At 43.9% G+C, this 17,530-nt stretch overlaps 1 protein-coding gene and 1 long non-coding RNA gene across 2 annotated transcripts in view; both read left to right on the forward strand.

The window, feature by feature from the left end:
• The window catches only part of WWOX (WW domain containing oxidoreductase), an 899,405-nt gene that overhangs the window by 296,751 nt on the left and 585,124 nt on the right, over positions 1-17,530 (forward strand). The gene's annotated exons all lie outside the window — the stretch shown is intronic.
• Positions 10,866-16,000, forward strand: LOC118497693. Its single transcript, XR_004900214.1, has 2 exons — positions 10,866-13,410; positions 13,449-16,000. It is a non-coding gene; the product is annotated as an uncharacterized LOC118497693 (long non-coding RNA).

Consider the following 17,530-nt stretch of genomic DNA (forward strand, 5'->3'; position numbering starts at 1 on the left):
ATAAGCCAGCTAATTGTTTCCTTAGCTGAAGACCTAAATGAGTTTTAAAGTGAAATGCACATCTCCAAGTGCTAACTAGCCAATTCACAACAGGCAATTGAGAGAACAAATACTAATGTAGGAGAGGTTTTTCTGTTCTTTTCTCTTTTTCTTTCCCTCCCCCCTCCCTCTTTTTCTTCCTTCCTTTCCTGTCTTGGTCTCTTTGACTCTCCCTCCTTCTTTCTTTCCCTTCCTTCCTCCTTTCCTCTCTTCCTCCTTCAGGTCTTTCTCCTTTTTTCTTCTTTCATTTAACCATAATAAATACGATGGAGTTGTATCTGAGGGCTTTTGCTGGTAATTAAATAAATTATTTATACATTTAACACAATCTTGAATTACTAGGTGATCATCTTGGGCACTCAAAAGTATAAGAGCCCTTGAAAGCAATATCCAAGCATAGATATTCCATAGCACGTCTTACAATCTAAATATTGCTTTTAGTGTAATCGAAGCAGCAAGAGTAGTCACAGCAGTTGATGGACTATTTTTCAAATTGATTTCAAAAATGTATTTAAGGGGATGATCTTCTAGTCTAGATTACCTATTGATTTTTAATATGAAAAGCTCATTATGTAAGCAGTAACTGCATATAAAAACCTAGCAAACCTTTGCATAAATCCTTTAATTGAATTTCCAGAGCCTGTGGTTCTACTTTTTTTTTAATTAAATCTATTTCTTTTTTTAAGTGTTACTGTGTAATTTGCATGCTGTGAAGAGGCCCTGTCCCAGATAAAGTGCCATTGATCCTTATTAAACCTCACCTCTGGGCTTGCTTAAAACTAACTGGAAAAATTAAAGTGTTCATGCCGCAGTGCACTTATAGCTTGTGTGATAGGATTATGGAAAAAATAATAAAACTAATTTCCAGGAGAGAATTTATAATGTGAGATTTTATTTTTTCAATTTGATAATTAATAGTGAAATCATATCATATATATAAATCATATTTTAGCCTATAAACTGAAATGGCAATTAGGAAAGATAATATATATTTGATGTAAAACCATCATGTTATGTGCAGATAATCTTTCGGCACTTTAATATTTTAATTGTAGGGGGAAAGGATTATGGATCCAAATCAAACAATTAAATGCTGGGTTTCCTTTGAAAAATATGATCCTTTTACTATACACTATATTAGTAGATTTTTAATTTTAGTGTGAGGAAGTATAAAAGATACAGGGAAAGACATTCTGGCTATGGTTGTGTTAAAATGTGTGTATTAGAATTACCAGGGGAAAGAAAAATATAAAAGCTGCAATAGGTTTTTTTATTTTTTAATACCTAACATTTGTTATTTTAAAAGCAATAAAATTCCCTAAAGAAATATTCATAATCAATAAGAACACAAAATATGGAATATATTAACTGAGTTATAAAAATGTTTGTAGTATAGCACAAAATGAAAAACACAGCAAGTTATGTGCGGTTTAAAGTGTAATCAATTTTGAGGTTGTATACAAGGATATAAATGATAAACACAAGTAGTAGCATTTTTAGTAAAGGCTGTTACAAAATACTGTATTTATGGCCTATTCCATTCTTTTTATAGCTCATTAATGTAGAAAACAAACACAGCGTATCCATCTTCTCAGACGGCTTAAAATTCCCTTAAATGATATTTTTAAATGGAAATACTGAGCTCATTTGATCTGTTTCTTCTTTAAGCACGCATCAGTTTGAACAGGCGTGTACACTGGGGTTCCTTTCAGACTCTGGGAAGAAAAATGTTGATCCTGATGGTGCATTGCCCCCCTCCACAAACCAGGGCAACATCTGACACTTTTACAAGTAGTTCAGCACATCCCCCTCCTCTCACAGGACCCCCTGCCCACTCCCCAGGACCCACTCCACACCAAGGAGAACCTTCACACCTTTGGAAGCTGCATTAATTCTTCCGGGCCACAAGGGGGCTGTTGAGTTATTGGTTCACTTCCCTCACTGGCAGGAGAGTTGAATACCGGTTCCAAAGGTGCTTAATTTCCTGTGCTACCTATGAATATGTATACAGTGTGTGCTCAGCAATCTAGCAGTTCAAACTAGACAGCTGGTTCTGGTGGTAAGCTTCCCCCCCACCCTCCTTCCTTTGGACAAGTCCTTTCTGAGTAAGCTGAGTCCGTAATGTAATATCATTAACTTATTTTCAGTATTTCATTTGCTTTTGATGTTCCCATCGTGGCCTCTTTATCCCCTTCATCTTGTCATTTCCGTAGTCGTCACCAGCCTGTTGTGATTGACGGAGCACAGTTCCCTGGCTGTCACGGACTTGGGTGGCCCACCTCCCTAAAATAGAAGTAGGATTTAGCAATGCTCTGTTTGTTTCTTATAAGTTAAGACTATTTGGAAAAGAAAAAAAAACAACTTGGGAAGAAGGACAAAGTATTTGAATTGTTTCCCATTCCTCTATTTAGATTAACATATGGCTCAGCACAACCTAGCTCCGCCTACCCATCCATCCATCCATCTACTCATCCATCCATCCAACCTGTACTGAGTACCTACTGTGTGTCAGGCTCCACTTCAGACAGTAAGGATTTGAATTTGGATCACTTATTGCCTTCAAGAATCTCATTATGTAGTGCAAAAGACAAAGACATATATATGCAAATAATTTATAAAGCAAATCCTACTGGAGGTATATGAGTATACCATGGTACTGAATGCCATGAAGATTGTGGTTTTAGAATGAAGTCTTTTGCGGGCAGATCATATACAAGAGGATAACTTACCTAGTGAACATGGAGTCAAGATGATTCCCATTCCCTGTAACTGATTGGCACTGATCTGGTTGCCCTCAGAGAATCACGTGGCCACTGTCATAGGGAGAGTCCACACAAATGGACAGAAGTCCATTTGTAGAGTGGGGGCAGTTATTTGCAAGTTGAGAACAGGGGCCGGGGCACCAAATAAAGTGGTGTACACATGTGGCCTGGGAGTTTGGGCAGTGGTCAGAGGCAGGATTCAGAGTTCCCTGAGCCAAGATGCAAGACCCAAACCGAAATAAAAGCCAAGCTGAGCTAGGGAAAAGCCCAGCCAGCACAAATTAGAGGTCTCCCATAATGCCAACACGTAGCACTCCAGTCCCTGGCCCTTCCTGAGGACAGTGCAGCCAATAACAGGGAAGTGGAGCATCTTAGAGGCAAAAGAACTGAGAAGCTAAAGGTGATGATTCTCTTGGGTTCAGAGCCCAGAAACAGGCTTGCCTGGCCTCATCAAAGCAGCCATACCTTCCTTGAGGCACATCAATGGATTACAAAATTGAGTTCCATTTTACGGAGTATCAGACATAGTTAATTTTCTGGAGGTTCATTGTTCAATATGTAGTTACTTAAATTTAAAATAATTAAAATGCAAATTAACTTTTTCAGTAGCACTAGCCACATTCAAGTGCTCAGTGGCCACGTGTGGTTAGTGGCTGCCATAGTGGGCGGCACTGGGAAAGACCTATGTCTGTCATAGCAGAGCACTGAGCACTGTGTTGGGTTGTGCCGCTCTAGAGCAGCAGTCTCCAAAGTGCGAGAAGGACCTGTTGGGGTTCCAAAAGAAAACATCATTACTTGTATTTATCCATCAAACGCTTCCGTTTGTTATTAAGTATCTCAACACATTTATCAGGTGGCAGGTGCTACTGTTTTAAGTGCTTCCTATATGTATACAGATCATCCTCTCAAGTGTCTTTTCAAATGTTCTCCGAGGTGGTGCTATTACCATTGATGCATTACAGATGAGGACACAGGCACAGCGAGGAAAGGAGGTGGCAGAGCTGCAGTTCCAGCCCCAGCGTTCTGGCTCCGGGGCCTCACTTTTAACTGCTGTGTGATGCCAACTCTCGAGGAAGAAGCGTTGATCTTTACAAATATGACACAGATGCGCTGACACGGGGGTCCTCTCTAGTCCTCAGATGATTGGGGGGCCATGTATGACAGGCAAGGCGCTGTAGAGTGAGGCCACTCTTTCCCCAAGTGGAGAGTCTGTGATGGAGCCCGTGTTTCCTGAGGACTCGCACCCAGCCTTGGAAAATGCATTGACGCTTCTCATATGTTCTCAGTTAAGTGGGTTGAGACACTAGATGATCTGGTTTGAACTAAAGCATCTCTCACCAAATGAACAAAAAGCTTAAAAAGATTGCTGCAAAAGAAAACAGTGTTTGAAGATGATACTTACAATGCAAACACAAGCAAGCAGAATGGAAGTAGCAATGTTGCCACTTCATCTCCTCCTAATATGAGCCTGTCATCCATTCCAAGGCAAAAGCAATGAAAATTTGATCAGATCTTAGAAGTCAATCAAAAAGTAAAAACCTAAATTAGCCAAATGATGTAAACTTGTATGTACTAATTTTAATGATGAACATCATTCTGACCCTATCCCATGCCTTGAGATATTAGCTAATAGAGTCATACAAGTTTATAACTTATAAATAAACAGACATGTATGGAGGTATGTGCCCTGAGCTTTGCTCACTGATGAATGTTCACAATTAAAACAGTCTGGAGCCTCAAGGAGTTTTAAAAGAATCTGTGATCTTTGCCTGTCCTGGCTTTCACTGTTCATTTGGTCCTGCTCCGTTTATCTCCTGCCTGCTGAAGAACATCTTTTCAACAGTTTTCAGCTGAAAATGCTAAAATGAAAGTATTTTGTAAGGAAAAAAACCCCACTGATTGAAACAAAGAGTCATGGCAGAGGCTGAACTTCTGAAGAAAACTTGGCTGGATGTGCCTTTATCATTGCATGGTGGGAGAGCTATCCCCACCTTCCACACCTTCATTTAAAGGTACTTAATTTGTTTAAGTATATCCTGGTATCAGCACATCATTGCACCCAGCCTGGTTGATAGAAGTGTGAAAAATTGCAAGGACAGAGGTTTTCCCTAGCATTCTGGCATATTCTCTAGAAATTTTGGAAAGCATACTAACTCTTTTTTTAAGATTTTATTTTATTTTTAAAGAGGGAAGGGAGGGAAGGGGAGAGAGAGAGAGAGAGAGAGAGAGAGAGAGAGAGAGAGAGAGAGAGAGAGAGAAACATCAATGTGCGGTTGCTGGGGGCCATGGCCTGCAACCCAGGCATGTGCTCTGACTGGGAACCGAACCTGCAATGCTTTGGTTTGCAGCCCGAGCTCAATCCACTGAGCTACGCCAGCCAGGGCATGTACTAACTCTTTAGTCTAACTCTTTATTCAGGGCAGGGTGAGGGAGAGATGGGGGGAGGATAGGGGGGAAAGAGAGAAGGGGGAGAGAGAGTTGTACAGGTGATAGGAGAGCTGTAGTTTGTGAAAACTATGCAGGAAGAATACATATCTATGAACCTTTTCTATTCATCTTTCTGGTGCTGGTGCTTTAAAATAAAAGTACCAGCTTTTATTTAATTTTATTTAAAATAAAAGCACCAGCTGTATCTAATTTCAGTGCAGAAAGAATTATTCAATAATAATTAAGGCCCTTCTTTGCCTAAAAATTTCTTAAAAGATTTTTTTAACTCTATTTCTCATTAATGCTGAGCTACCCAACGTCTACATGTTCTAATGTTTTTCTTTCACACCCTTTTTGAGGGCTTAAGAAAACCTCTTTCTAAAGAATAACTCAGAACGCACGTGTTATTGTCACGCCTGCTCTGAGAGGTAGGGGATACGGCACCTGTGTTGGGACGGATCGTGTGGCTCCCTGTCTTGTTACATCTTCACTCCAGGATCCCCGTTCATGAAACAGAGGTTGAAAGAGGCCACTGTTTTTCCCAATGTCACAATTTTTTTTAAATGACTAACATTTATTAAATGCTTGCTGGGTCCTATACTAAGTGCTTCACATGTGATTTCTAATCTCCTGACCACCCTGTGAAATGGCTACTATTATTATCCTTTTTTATAATGGTGAAGAAATGGAGGCTCAGAGATGTTAAGTAATTGTCTGAGTGTCACACAGCTAGTCTGTAGCAGAACACTACTAGCACCAAGACTGTCTGCCAGGAGCCTATTGAAGGAGAGTTGATGGTACGAAAAAGACCTTCCCTTCTAGGGAAGGACCCTGCCTTACTTATCTGTTTCACCGTGCCTGGCAGCTGTGCTGGATGCTCGGGAGATATATGGCACAGTCTGTTAAAAGAAAGAAAGGCATGAAAAAGAAACAGCCATTCATAGATATTCCTGGAAGTAGGTTAGAGGCGGGCATCCAGGCGCGTGAAGGCTGAAGCTTCTGGAAGTTGGGGACCCACTTTAGGAAAAAGAGTAAAACATTCAGTGCAGACTCTCGGAAGAAGCCCATGGACTTGAAGGCTCTTCATTACCTTCAAGGTTGTATCAAGGACAAAATTTCACAAAACCAAGTTGGAAATGCCTCTATCAGCGTCCACAAGAATTTTTGACTTTGTCATTTGCGTCTTGTTTTTTTCCATCCACTCAAATGAGAAAGCCCCTTCCACCATTTCAATGTGAAAATTACTCTGTATTTATGCCTGTCACCTTCCGTAAGCGAGAGCGCCTCCCAGAAAGTGCCCCTGCTCTCAGGAAGTCCTCCTTCTCCAACGGCATCCTGCAACATGGAGACTTTTAAAATGCTTTCCCTTCTGCCTGCATCTGGGTAGATTTCTTTTTTCAGTAGTTTCTTAATGGTCTTTAGCGGAGGAAGTAAGTGACACTGATCAGTGAAGGTGGACAGTAAGATTTATAATGTATTTGTGCTAGCTGAGTGCCAACAGAACCGGCTCTCCCAGCGGTGCTGTACGCAGACTCAGAAAATCAATAGGGATTAACCTCTGACCCCCTCCACATACTTATACTGTGGGCTGCATCGCTTACCAATATTTCATCTGTTTCACTTAGCTGCTGTTCCGTACTCAATAATGTGTGGCCAATCTCACAAGATACTAATTAATTTTTGTAAATGCAGCATCACTTGAAGCTATGATAAAATATCACACATATGGAAATCAAGGCCCTTTTAGTTTATTTAGTAAACTCACATTAATTATCCTCAATTAAAAAAACTGAGAAGGGAGAAAGCTTTGCCCACAAAACCCCCCCATGGGTAACAGTTGGGGGGACCTCGCTGGCTGTCACAGAACACGTGTCCCCTGATGTCTCAGTTGGGACTTGGGCCCTGTCAGGGTAACTGCTAATCTTACCTTTGAGACGCACTTCTTTCTTCTGTTAAAAGGAAATTTATAGATGAATAGGTAAATATGGTATGTTGCAATGAAATGAACCCCATGTGTAATTTTTTAAGGAATCAAAATTCATTTTAATACATTGTCTACCTGCAAACATATGCAAAGGTTCATGTGAACATGAGTTTGTATGAGCTGCCCTTAATTATTATTGAATAGCATGAAAAAGGAGCAAAATTTGCAGTAATACATTTTTCACTTTCCCTTTAAACCTTGGCATATATTAAAGTGCCCTACATTTGTCTTAAAAATTGAAATAGTTTTACATTTCCTTCATCTAAGACCCTTTTGTTCGTAGATTTTTTTTTTTTGCAAGTGTACCTATTCCCCAGAGTTTACTTACAGTTTACTATTGATCCTGCAGCTGGTATTTGAATTGGTCGATGTACTCTGTAACTTGTTTAAGATACCCTACCTGAGCTATTAGTTTAAATAATGTATTCATAAATTGATTAATCATTACAGTAAGACTTATTAGCTGCATTTATATCTGGGTGTTATCCACAATTGACTTGTAGTCTAATAATCACGCATACTTAAGCAGAAGTTGCATTTTACATTACAATTTAATAATTATTGAAGTGGAAAACAATAGTATTTGTGTGCAGAAGTTGAGTGGCTGTAGGGCTTTCAAGGTGGGACTCGTTAAGCAGATTGCTGCTTTTACCCTTCCAGGGTAAAACAGAGAGTCGCTGCCCCCAAAGTGAAATATGGGAAGGGGACTGACTTCTGTCAGCCTTGAAGGAGTGAGCAAGTTTGCCGAAGTGGTCCCGGCCTCACAGCTCTGGAAGATGGATGAGGGCAGAGGGAGAGGAACTTAAGGGGATACTGCCTTTGTCTCCATTTCTGTAACAACTACATCGTCGTGGGACGGGGTTCCTTCCACCCACGGGGTTGTCTGGGGGCCCAGTCACACCGCAAGCCTGGCGTACCGGCCCCCCAGCGGGCGGACTGACGGGCATGGATGTGTGAAGTTGGTAGCCTTACTGGGAACCGAAGTTACCTCGAATACATTGTCCACTTGCAGACGCAGGCAAAGGTGTGTGTGGACATTTGCATCTGTATGAGCTGCTCTTAGTAACTGTCCAATAGGGTGGCAGAGGGGCAGAACTTGCAGCCACGTGCCAGAACCGAGAGCGCGCCACATAGCACACCAGGGTGACTGCTTCCCTGGGGCCTCCCCAGCAGTAAGCAATTCTGGGCTTAGGGCCACTTGTACTAAAAAGAAATTAATAAACTGTATTTTCTAGGGCAAAATTGAATGTGCAATGTGGAGAGTTCCCATAGATCCCTTCCACCTCACACACACACCCTCCCCCACCCACAAGCACTTAGAATCAAACTACGCTTCAGCGAAAACACTCCAGGGTGAATGTTCAATTCCGGCTCTGCAGTGGGCCCGCCCCACTGGGCTGTTTCCGACCGACTGCTCGGGTAACCCCCTGTTCGGCTGCTTTTTGGGAGTGGGGATCTGTCAGACTCCACTTCATCTTCCCTGGGAGCTGAACCCCTTTTCTTCACCCCATTTGGTTAGAAAGGCATTTTGACTCGCCGCATGATTTTTCTACTTCATAAATCCCCCTTTCAAGCATTATTCAACAACCTGCTAAATTAATATATACTGTGTCCTCCCGGTCACGGGGAGGGGAGCCCGCCTCGGAGCGCGCGTTTGTTCAGCTGTGCTAGAGCGGCGCTGCCCGCCGCGTGAAGGGCATCTGCTCACAAGTGAGCAATTGTGCTTCTGATGCGGGCGGCACCTTCGCCTCCGCAGCGCTGCAGATGAAAGAACAGATTGCCTAGGAGCCGCTTTTGCTAGGGTCCCTCTCCCCAGCATGGGGCTTCATACATTATTGAGAGCAAGCCCACTTTCCACTAGCACTCCTCCCTGCACTTGTTTTGCCAACCTTATTCCGTGAAAGTCAGCATGGATCACTTTTCTACAAAGGCCTATCAGACCAACCAGGAAGCTTCAGCAGATAAATTATTTACAGTGTTTAATTACCAGCGTACAGATTTATTAAACTTCTTGGTTACCTAGGAGCCCATGTAGCTGCAGTAAAGAGTTTGCGAAACTTTGAATAATGGATGTTTTGTTCTCAAACAAAAACCCTCTGTGCATGCTGCTACCATGTAGTGATGTCCGTGCAGGGGTGCAGGGGCGTACTGGTAAATGGTTAACAACAAACTCTTAAGGAGGGCAACAAACTCTGACTTGCAGTGTTTGCCGATGCTGGTAGTGTAAATACACCACGGCCGGCGGGAAGTTAGGAAAAATGGAGGTGGTCTCATGCACCGCGTGTGTGTGTGTGGGGGGGATATCTCCGGTATGCAGACACAGGATATACATAGATAGCCTCAAAAGCATAAATAGTAGTCGCACATACTAACATTATTCAGAAATATTAAGTTTTGATTACTTCTTACCTTTGTTTTTATCGTTTATTTAATCGCGACTTTATATAATTTAATATTTAATGATGGGCGTGTCCGGCCACTGGCTCAAAATTCCTGGAAACTGAGCAGTCTGCCGTCAAGTTGGTCACCCCGACAGCAGCACACCATTGTGCGTGTCTGATTGACTGCCAGTTGTAAATTACATCCTGTGTCCAGAGGAAGTGCATGATCTGTTCCTAATTCCGGCTCATCCCTAACAGGGTGTCCCTGCACAGTTTCCCGCTGGGGTGTGACGAGCTGGCTGGCGTGCTGCTAAGTGTCCTCGACAGCCAGCAGACACATGTACCCCGGCCGGTATATCCCGGCCGATTCTGTTGTACTGACATTAAGGACAACAGCATTTTGCCAGAAGCTATAATGAGATGATTCTGTAACAACAGCGTGGTGACACCAGACTACGTTTTGCAATTTTCTTTAATATTTATGCTGGATAAATAATTTATCTTTTTTTCAGGGATTTTTTTTTTCATCTTGAACATGCTGATATAGACAGGTGCTAGGTTTCCCCAAATGGGGAAGGATTGGGTTATTCCCTACCCACCTCCTTCCTTCCCCACCCCCCGCCCCGGAAAAATCAGATGCATCAGCAGAGTTGAGCCTCAGGGGATTGCTTCCACGAGTCCGCATCCCATCTACTAATACGAACTAATGAGATCTATTAAGCACCAGCCCACACGTTTGAAGGGAGTCACTTATTAATGTGACATCTTTGCATGGCATTATAGCACCAGGACCATCATACTCCAAGGTTTCAGAAAACTCAAAGTCATGGCTCACCTGTTATTATGTATTTGGGACTTAATGCCAAAGCTCCTTCTAATCCAGGGTCTCTCAGTGCTGGCACTGTGACATTGGCGCTGGGTCATTCCTTGTTGTGGGGCTCTGTCCTGTGCATTGTAGGATGTTGAGTGGCATCCCTGGCCTCCCTCTACCTGCTAGATGCTATTAGCAAGCACTCTCCTGAAGTAGAAATAAAAAATATCTCTGGATGTTACCAAATGCCTCTGGAGGGCAAAAATGCCATAGGTGGAGGACCAGTGTTCTAGAGCCACATTTTTTAACCACTTAGATAGAGCAGGATGTCAAAATTATTTTCACCAGGGGCCACAGCAGCCTTGCAGTTGCCTTCAAAGGGCCGAATGTAATTTTAGGACTATATAAATGTAACTATTCCTTAACAGTTAAGCGAGAGCTCGGTGCTACCGCTGGGTAGAAACAAGGTGCCAGGCTGGATAAAAACAAGGTAGAGGGTTGAATTTGGCCCGTGGGCCTTGTGTTTGCAACCTGTGACTTAGAGTGTACAGGAAATGTAGCAATTGTCTCCTGGTAGTTAGCCGTCTCTCCATCTGGCTTCCAGGAACCTTCAAGCCCCCAAACCTGAGATTAGAAATAAGGTAGCCTTATCTCACTAAGTCAACTTCTGCCCAGGGGCCTGGACTGGAGGGCGAAAAGCAGTCTTTCTACTCAAGGACCGCTATTTCACATTTCCCAGGCTCCTGAAGAATTGCAGACAGCATTGGGAATGGGGGTCTCTAGAATGGGTGGGGCTGGGGCCTTCTTTTTCTCAGACTGTTGCTTTCTGTGGTCACACACTAGTTTCTGGACTGTGGAATAGGTAGGTTTGTCACTGGGCACTGGGAAGCATGCCTGATGGGAGACTTGAAAGGCCCCCACTGCCCTTGGCTGGGCTGGGAACGGAGGGAACATGGGAGATGGGCCTGTATCGCCGCACCCTTTACTATGGCAAAGCCTTAGCAGTTACTGCAGGACGAATTTTAGGGTCACTGTGTGGATGCTGTAGGCCCCTCCCAACAGCAGAGCGAGCTTTGCCCAGCTCAGCACTAGGTGAAGGGCACATCCTCGAATCATATCATGATAACTACACAGTGATAGGCCTGAGCCCCGTCTTCAGGCCCAAGAGGGCTGAGGTTGAGCTTTTCCTGTTTCCTTTTGCAAACAGGCCTTCCCGACTTCTTGGCTGGGTCTGCCAGTGTGACATCTGGGCATGACGGGTTTGATACCTTGCTGGCCCGGCCTTGCTCCTGGGTCCTCAGGCAGCTGATCTGAGAGCCTTTGGAGCTGCTGTGGTGGGTGGTGCCAGGGTGCCATGCTCACCTGGCATCCTCTGAAATGGCAATTATAGTGGAAGGAGGCAGCTCCGAGTCACGCAGGCCTAGGGTGTCCTTGTGGGCCACTTAGGACCTATGTGACCCAGGGGCAATTTATTTCACTCTCTGAGTCTCAGGGGTTTTTTAATCTGTTGGATGGGCATGATCTTTTCATGACAAAGTAGTGGAGTGATTCAATTAAATACTAAATGTTAAGCAGCTTTCTTAGCTCTGTGGCCACATCTATTGTTGCCCTTCTTTTGGTTTCATTGCCATTGAGGTCATTCCCACAGATAGTGGCACAAGGCTGCCTTGTCCCCTCCGGCCTGCAGAACATGTGACTGCCTGTCTCTTCAGGGTGCCTGACTCCTACCTTCAGCAGCCCCTTCAGAAACAGTTAAGGAGATCAATAGTTATCTGCTTACCTTTCTGGCTCAGATGAGATTTTATGCTTGTTACTAGCAGATCGATAGCGAACGCACATTCTGTTAAGTTTTCCGTAGGAGTCATTAATCTCCCTCAGCCTCAGTTTCCCTACTTGTGAAGTGAGTCTAACCAGGACGATAATGGAGAGTTGGGTCAAGTGAGGCTGGCAGCCAGACACCCACGACTGGCTGTGACATGGGAGCACGTGTTCGCCCACAGCCCCAGGTCAGCCGCCGTCATTCAGCCTGGAGTAACGAACTGCCACACTGAGGGCTTTTCTGTCCTTCCTCGGCCACACAGCTCAGCCGAGGCTCTCACTCCAAAACTGGTCACAGACACTTCAGTACGACAAAGTGCCATTTGAGAGCAAACAGTAGAGAAATGTATGTTCTTGTTTTTCTTCTAATGACTCTTACAAATTTTCATTCCTCCCTTGGAAGTTTTCAAATACGGCTGCATGCATTTCCCATGCATTTTACACATTGACTATTGAAACTGGGTCTGGACAGGTGTGGCTCTTTGTGATCTCGTAACCTTGCTGTCCAGGGTAACAGTATAGCCTGGAAAGGGCCACTACTGAGCACCCAAGCCAGGGCTTGTACTGATGGGCAGGTGCCATTCTGGGGTCTTTGCAACGATAGGAGGGGAGTTTGGAAATCATCAGAACATTTGTCACTAGAGCGGCTGATAACCAAAGCGTGCATCGGTATGGGTAACAGTTGTCGGAGGAGTGGGAGGGGGCGGTGACAGATAGTCGGGTGACTTTAACGTTTATATTCCACTGGGGTGAGCTCTAACAAAGGCCTGTCATTTCCCAGATAACCAATCCTTTTAAAAGAACATCTGTTGAAACTGGCAATTTACATTCTTCTTAAAATACGCAGTGACATAATTAACCCTCTGGGGAGACTAATATTAGTTTATTAAAGACAATTTCTAGTTCTGTTTATTTTTACACTAAATGATTTGTGCATATTGGAAAAAAAATTTTTTTAGTTGTGGTGTGGGTTCAGTGTTATTTGGGGTTGATTCTCCCTTGTTGAGGACACAGGTAAGTAGCTGGGTGATGATGTATGGGCGCAATGGTCGTCGCCCAGGCACTAATGGAAGCATGCTGAAAATGCTCGTGTTGTTTGACATTTGAATAACTTGGCAATGCGCTAACTTTGGGGTATAATTAGTCTGTTTTAAAGTGACCTGACCTGCCGTGTGTGTGTGTGTGTGTGTGTGTGTGTGTGTGTGCATGCGCGTACATGCGCACAGGTATGTGAGCTAAGTGGCTCCTTTTGTCTCCAGTCACGGTGGTGGGCTCCTTTAGCACCCATAGTTGGTGGGGTTTTCTCATGCTCATTGCTGTAGTTCCTATAAACTGATCCATACTCTCCACAAGAAGATCGTGGACCCTCAGTTCTTTCTCACATTGGACTAATTTCAATCAGAGAAGAGGGAAGACAGGGCCTTTTGACACTGTGCAGAGGCCAAATGAAGCTATAGTCCTGCTAATTGTTCAGACAGCCTCCTCTGAATTGCAAAGCACCATTTGAATATCCAGTCATTTTGCCCTCAGTCCTATATCCCACAGCAAACAGCCAACTCCTGTTTTCCTCACGATGACTCTTCAAATGTGGGCATTCCCTTTCCAAAGTAACTCTTCACTTCTCATCTCCCACCTAAGCATTCAGTTACTCAAAGAGCCCTCCCCCATTAGCACTTGCCCTACTGCAAAACAGGATTCATTAACAGCAGCTCACAGAATAAAACTAGCAATCGGCTCAAGTGAAAGTCACCGTGAGCTCCTCGGCTCAGCTCACAAGCCGCTGACCTGGCTCCAGGTCACTGCTCTGGCCTCCTTCGCTTCCACTTCTGCAGCCAAACTGAACTGAGCTCCCCGGGCTGACTCATCTGTGCCAGTTGTGCTAACCCTCTCCCCAGGTTCCCGCTCCTGCCCTCTATTCACATGCCCGTTAACAAACTGCTCTTTGTCCATCAAATACCAGCACTCGGCACGTTGTCTTCTGTGAAGCCTCCCCAGACCTTTACTTACCTAGACAACTGGTCATCTCCTCTCTCCAGCTGCCTGACACATGGGCACTTCTGTATCATAGTTGTCCAACTGCACGGTCATCTTTCCCATTGGATGAAATGTCCCTTGGGAAAAGGACCATGTTTCATTCTAGTTCTAACCTCGACCTACACCAAATAGCTGCTCAGTGAACGGTTGTTGAATTTAGTTCTTCCCTTCCCCCGGCTGATCTGTATTTAAGGTCTAATTGCACTTGGTGCCTTGTTTTCAATGAAATATGGGTTGCATCACATGTGTGTGGGAGTGATTAGAGAATCCGATCAACCTGGGAATTGCTGACTCACACCTGGAGTTTCTTTATTTGCAACCTGGAAGAAGAGAACTGAATTTGAACCCCCTGGAGAAAATTCCAGCACGTGAAACTATTTTGCATAACAGTCATTTGAAGATTGGGATGGGGGTGGGTACAGGTGCCCCTGGAGACCTGAGAGTCACCGCCACTCATTGCACTGCCTTCCACCCCCTCCCTTAGCGGCCTTCATCAAGATTGTGCAGCCCACAGTGCTGCTGAGTGGCATCACTTGGCGTGATCCCTGCACATGAAACGTGTTCAGCGTAATAAGTGATTCTCTAAGGCACAGAGTGGAGGGTGTGGGCGTGTACTCTCTAGATTTCTGAAACTTGGCATTCTCCCTTGAAAATTCCTGGCTTGCACATCACAGTTAAATGAACACCAGAAGATAAGTGGCAGTGTAGCTCAAGGGGCACTTCTGTAGCAAGGAAAACAGATAGTCCCACAGACACTGTGTGTACCGCTTGTTAGGGGTGAGGGGGCTCCACTAAAGGCCAGTGGAGCCTTCATGAGGCATGGGTTACCAGGCACACAATCATCGAGGAGACACGTCTCCTGAAAATGTGGATATATGTGTGTATCTTCAAACTGAGTAATTTATTTTTTCTTCTCTATCACTAGCCACTGGGCAAGTGACCCAGGATAGTGGTCCACTGAATGGACCACCTCAATGATTCTTCAGCAATTCAGTCCATTCCTTTAACTTCCTAGCCTGTCTTTTATCTCTGTATGTAAAACCCACCACCCCACAATGTGTGGAATCAAATATATTCAACATCTAAGCTACACTGGATTGACTGTGGTTAACATAAGAGCGCTTTGCTGCATCTAGAACCATAGCAACGAACAAGAGATGCTCTGTGACCTTGGGGACAGAGCCCAGGGCCTGCCACTGGGAGGTGTTTACTCAATCTGTGTTTCCCTGCTGTCCCCAATGAGACTGGGTTCATGTTGGAATTTTCTGTATGTCCTGGCTTAGGGAAGTTTTATTGTGGTGCTCGTGTGCAACAACCTTCCGAGTTGTAACCGAGGGAGTTAGCGAGCTCTTAGAGAACATGCATCACCATATCCAAATAGGTTTTCCCCTTAATTTGTAGCCTTTTGACAAATTACCAGGAGCTTCGTCCCTGATATACTGAATGGTGAACGCTCAGTGTGCCTGCATCCAGTTCCCAAGTCCTTTACCCCTGTCAGACATTACTAATCAATCATGATCGTGCTCAGCACACTACTCCAGGTAACCACTACTAATCATCCAGAGTCAGTATGGGAGCTACTTTTTATCTGTCACCCTTGCAAAGTGGTATTTTGGTAAAGAACACCGCAGTTCATCCTGCAGGATGCAGACTGGCCCCAGGTATAGCAGTCATACCTTCAGGGACCTTGTTCCCTGTGATGTTGTACAGTCACGGGTTGGCCTTCCTCCTGGGAGAAGGCTGGGAAAACTCCAGGCCAGTCACCTAATGGAACAATACGTGTTTTCCACTTCCCTTTTCTGCCGGGACCTGGCACTCACTCTCCAACAGCAAGCTGGAGCTGTTGTAAGAAAAAGTCCTACATTAAGAATTTGTCTATTAAAGATGGTCAATAGACATATGAAAAGACGCTCATCGTCTTAATCATCAGAGAGATGCAAATGAAAACCACAATGAGATATCACCTGACACCTGTCAGACTGGCCATCATCAATAAATCAGCAAACAACAAGTGTGGCGAGGCTGTGGAGAAAGGGAACCCTAGTGCACTGGTGGTGGGAATGCAGACGGGTGCAGCCACCATGGAAAGCAGTGTGGGGGTTCCTCAAAGAATTCAAAATGGAACTGCCTTATGATGCAGCTAGTCCTCTTCTGGGAATATATCTGAAGAAATCCAAAACACTAATTTGAAAGAATATACGCACCCCTGTGTTTACTGCAGCATTATTTACAATAGCGAAGATATGGAAGCATCCCAAGTGCCCACCAGTAGACAAGTGGATAAAAAAGCTGGGGTACATATATATATAATGGAATACTACTCAGCCATAAAAAGAACAGAATCTTACCTTTGGCAACGACATGGATGGACCTAGAGGGTATTATGCTAAGTGAAATAAGTCAGACAGAAAAAGACAAATATCATATGATTTCACCTATATGTGGAATCTAAAGAATACTATATGTGAACAAACAGAATAGAAACAGCTTTATAAATACAGAGAACAGACCGATGGTCACCAGAGGGGAGGTGGTTGGGGGATTAAGGGATTGAGAAGTACAGACTGGTAGTTACAAAACAGTCACAGGCATGTAAAGTACAGCATAGGGAGTATAGTCAGTAATATTGTAGTAACTATGCATCGGAACAAGTGGGTACCAGAAATATGGGGGCACTTTGTGAAGTATATGATTGTCTCACCACTATGTTGTACACCTGAAACTGATACAAGATAGTATTGAATGTAAACTGTAATTGAAAAAATGTAAAACAAAAATAAACATTTATGCATATTAAGACAGTCAGCTAGCATTGTTCTGATCCAGCAGCTTTCCTGGAACATGAAGGACTCACTGCAGGACCCACTGTAGTGGCAACCTCACCCAGCCCATTGGAAGCATGATGTAGTTTATGCATACAAGGCTTCAGGAACTTATCTGTTGCATCAAGCTATGTCTGCTTGTGTGGGTAATTAATGCGCATCTGGTATTCCCTTATATAGCACAGAATTGGAATTGTATTCAGTCATTCCAGGTGCCTAGAGTGTCAGTGAGTTATTTGTAAAATATCTTAGGGCTGTTTAAAGATCATTTTTATAAGTTCTGATTAATAACATAATGAAAGCAACATAAATATAGCTGATACCTACATAGCACTTACCATGTGCTTATATATCAATATATAAGTGTACAATAAATAGCACTCTCTCTGCATACTTTTCATGAATGAATTCTTTACCACAGTCCTGTCCCCACTTTGGATGTCAGACAACTG

This window comes from Phyllostomus discolor, chromosome 12, assembly GCF_004126475.2.
Source record: "Phyllostomus discolor isolate MPI-MPIP mPhyDis1 chromosome 12, mPhyDis1.pri.v3, whole genome shotgun sequence".
Taxonomy (NCBI): Eukaryota; Metazoa; Chordata; class Mammalia; order Chiroptera; family Phyllostomidae; genus Phyllostomus; species Phyllostomus discolor.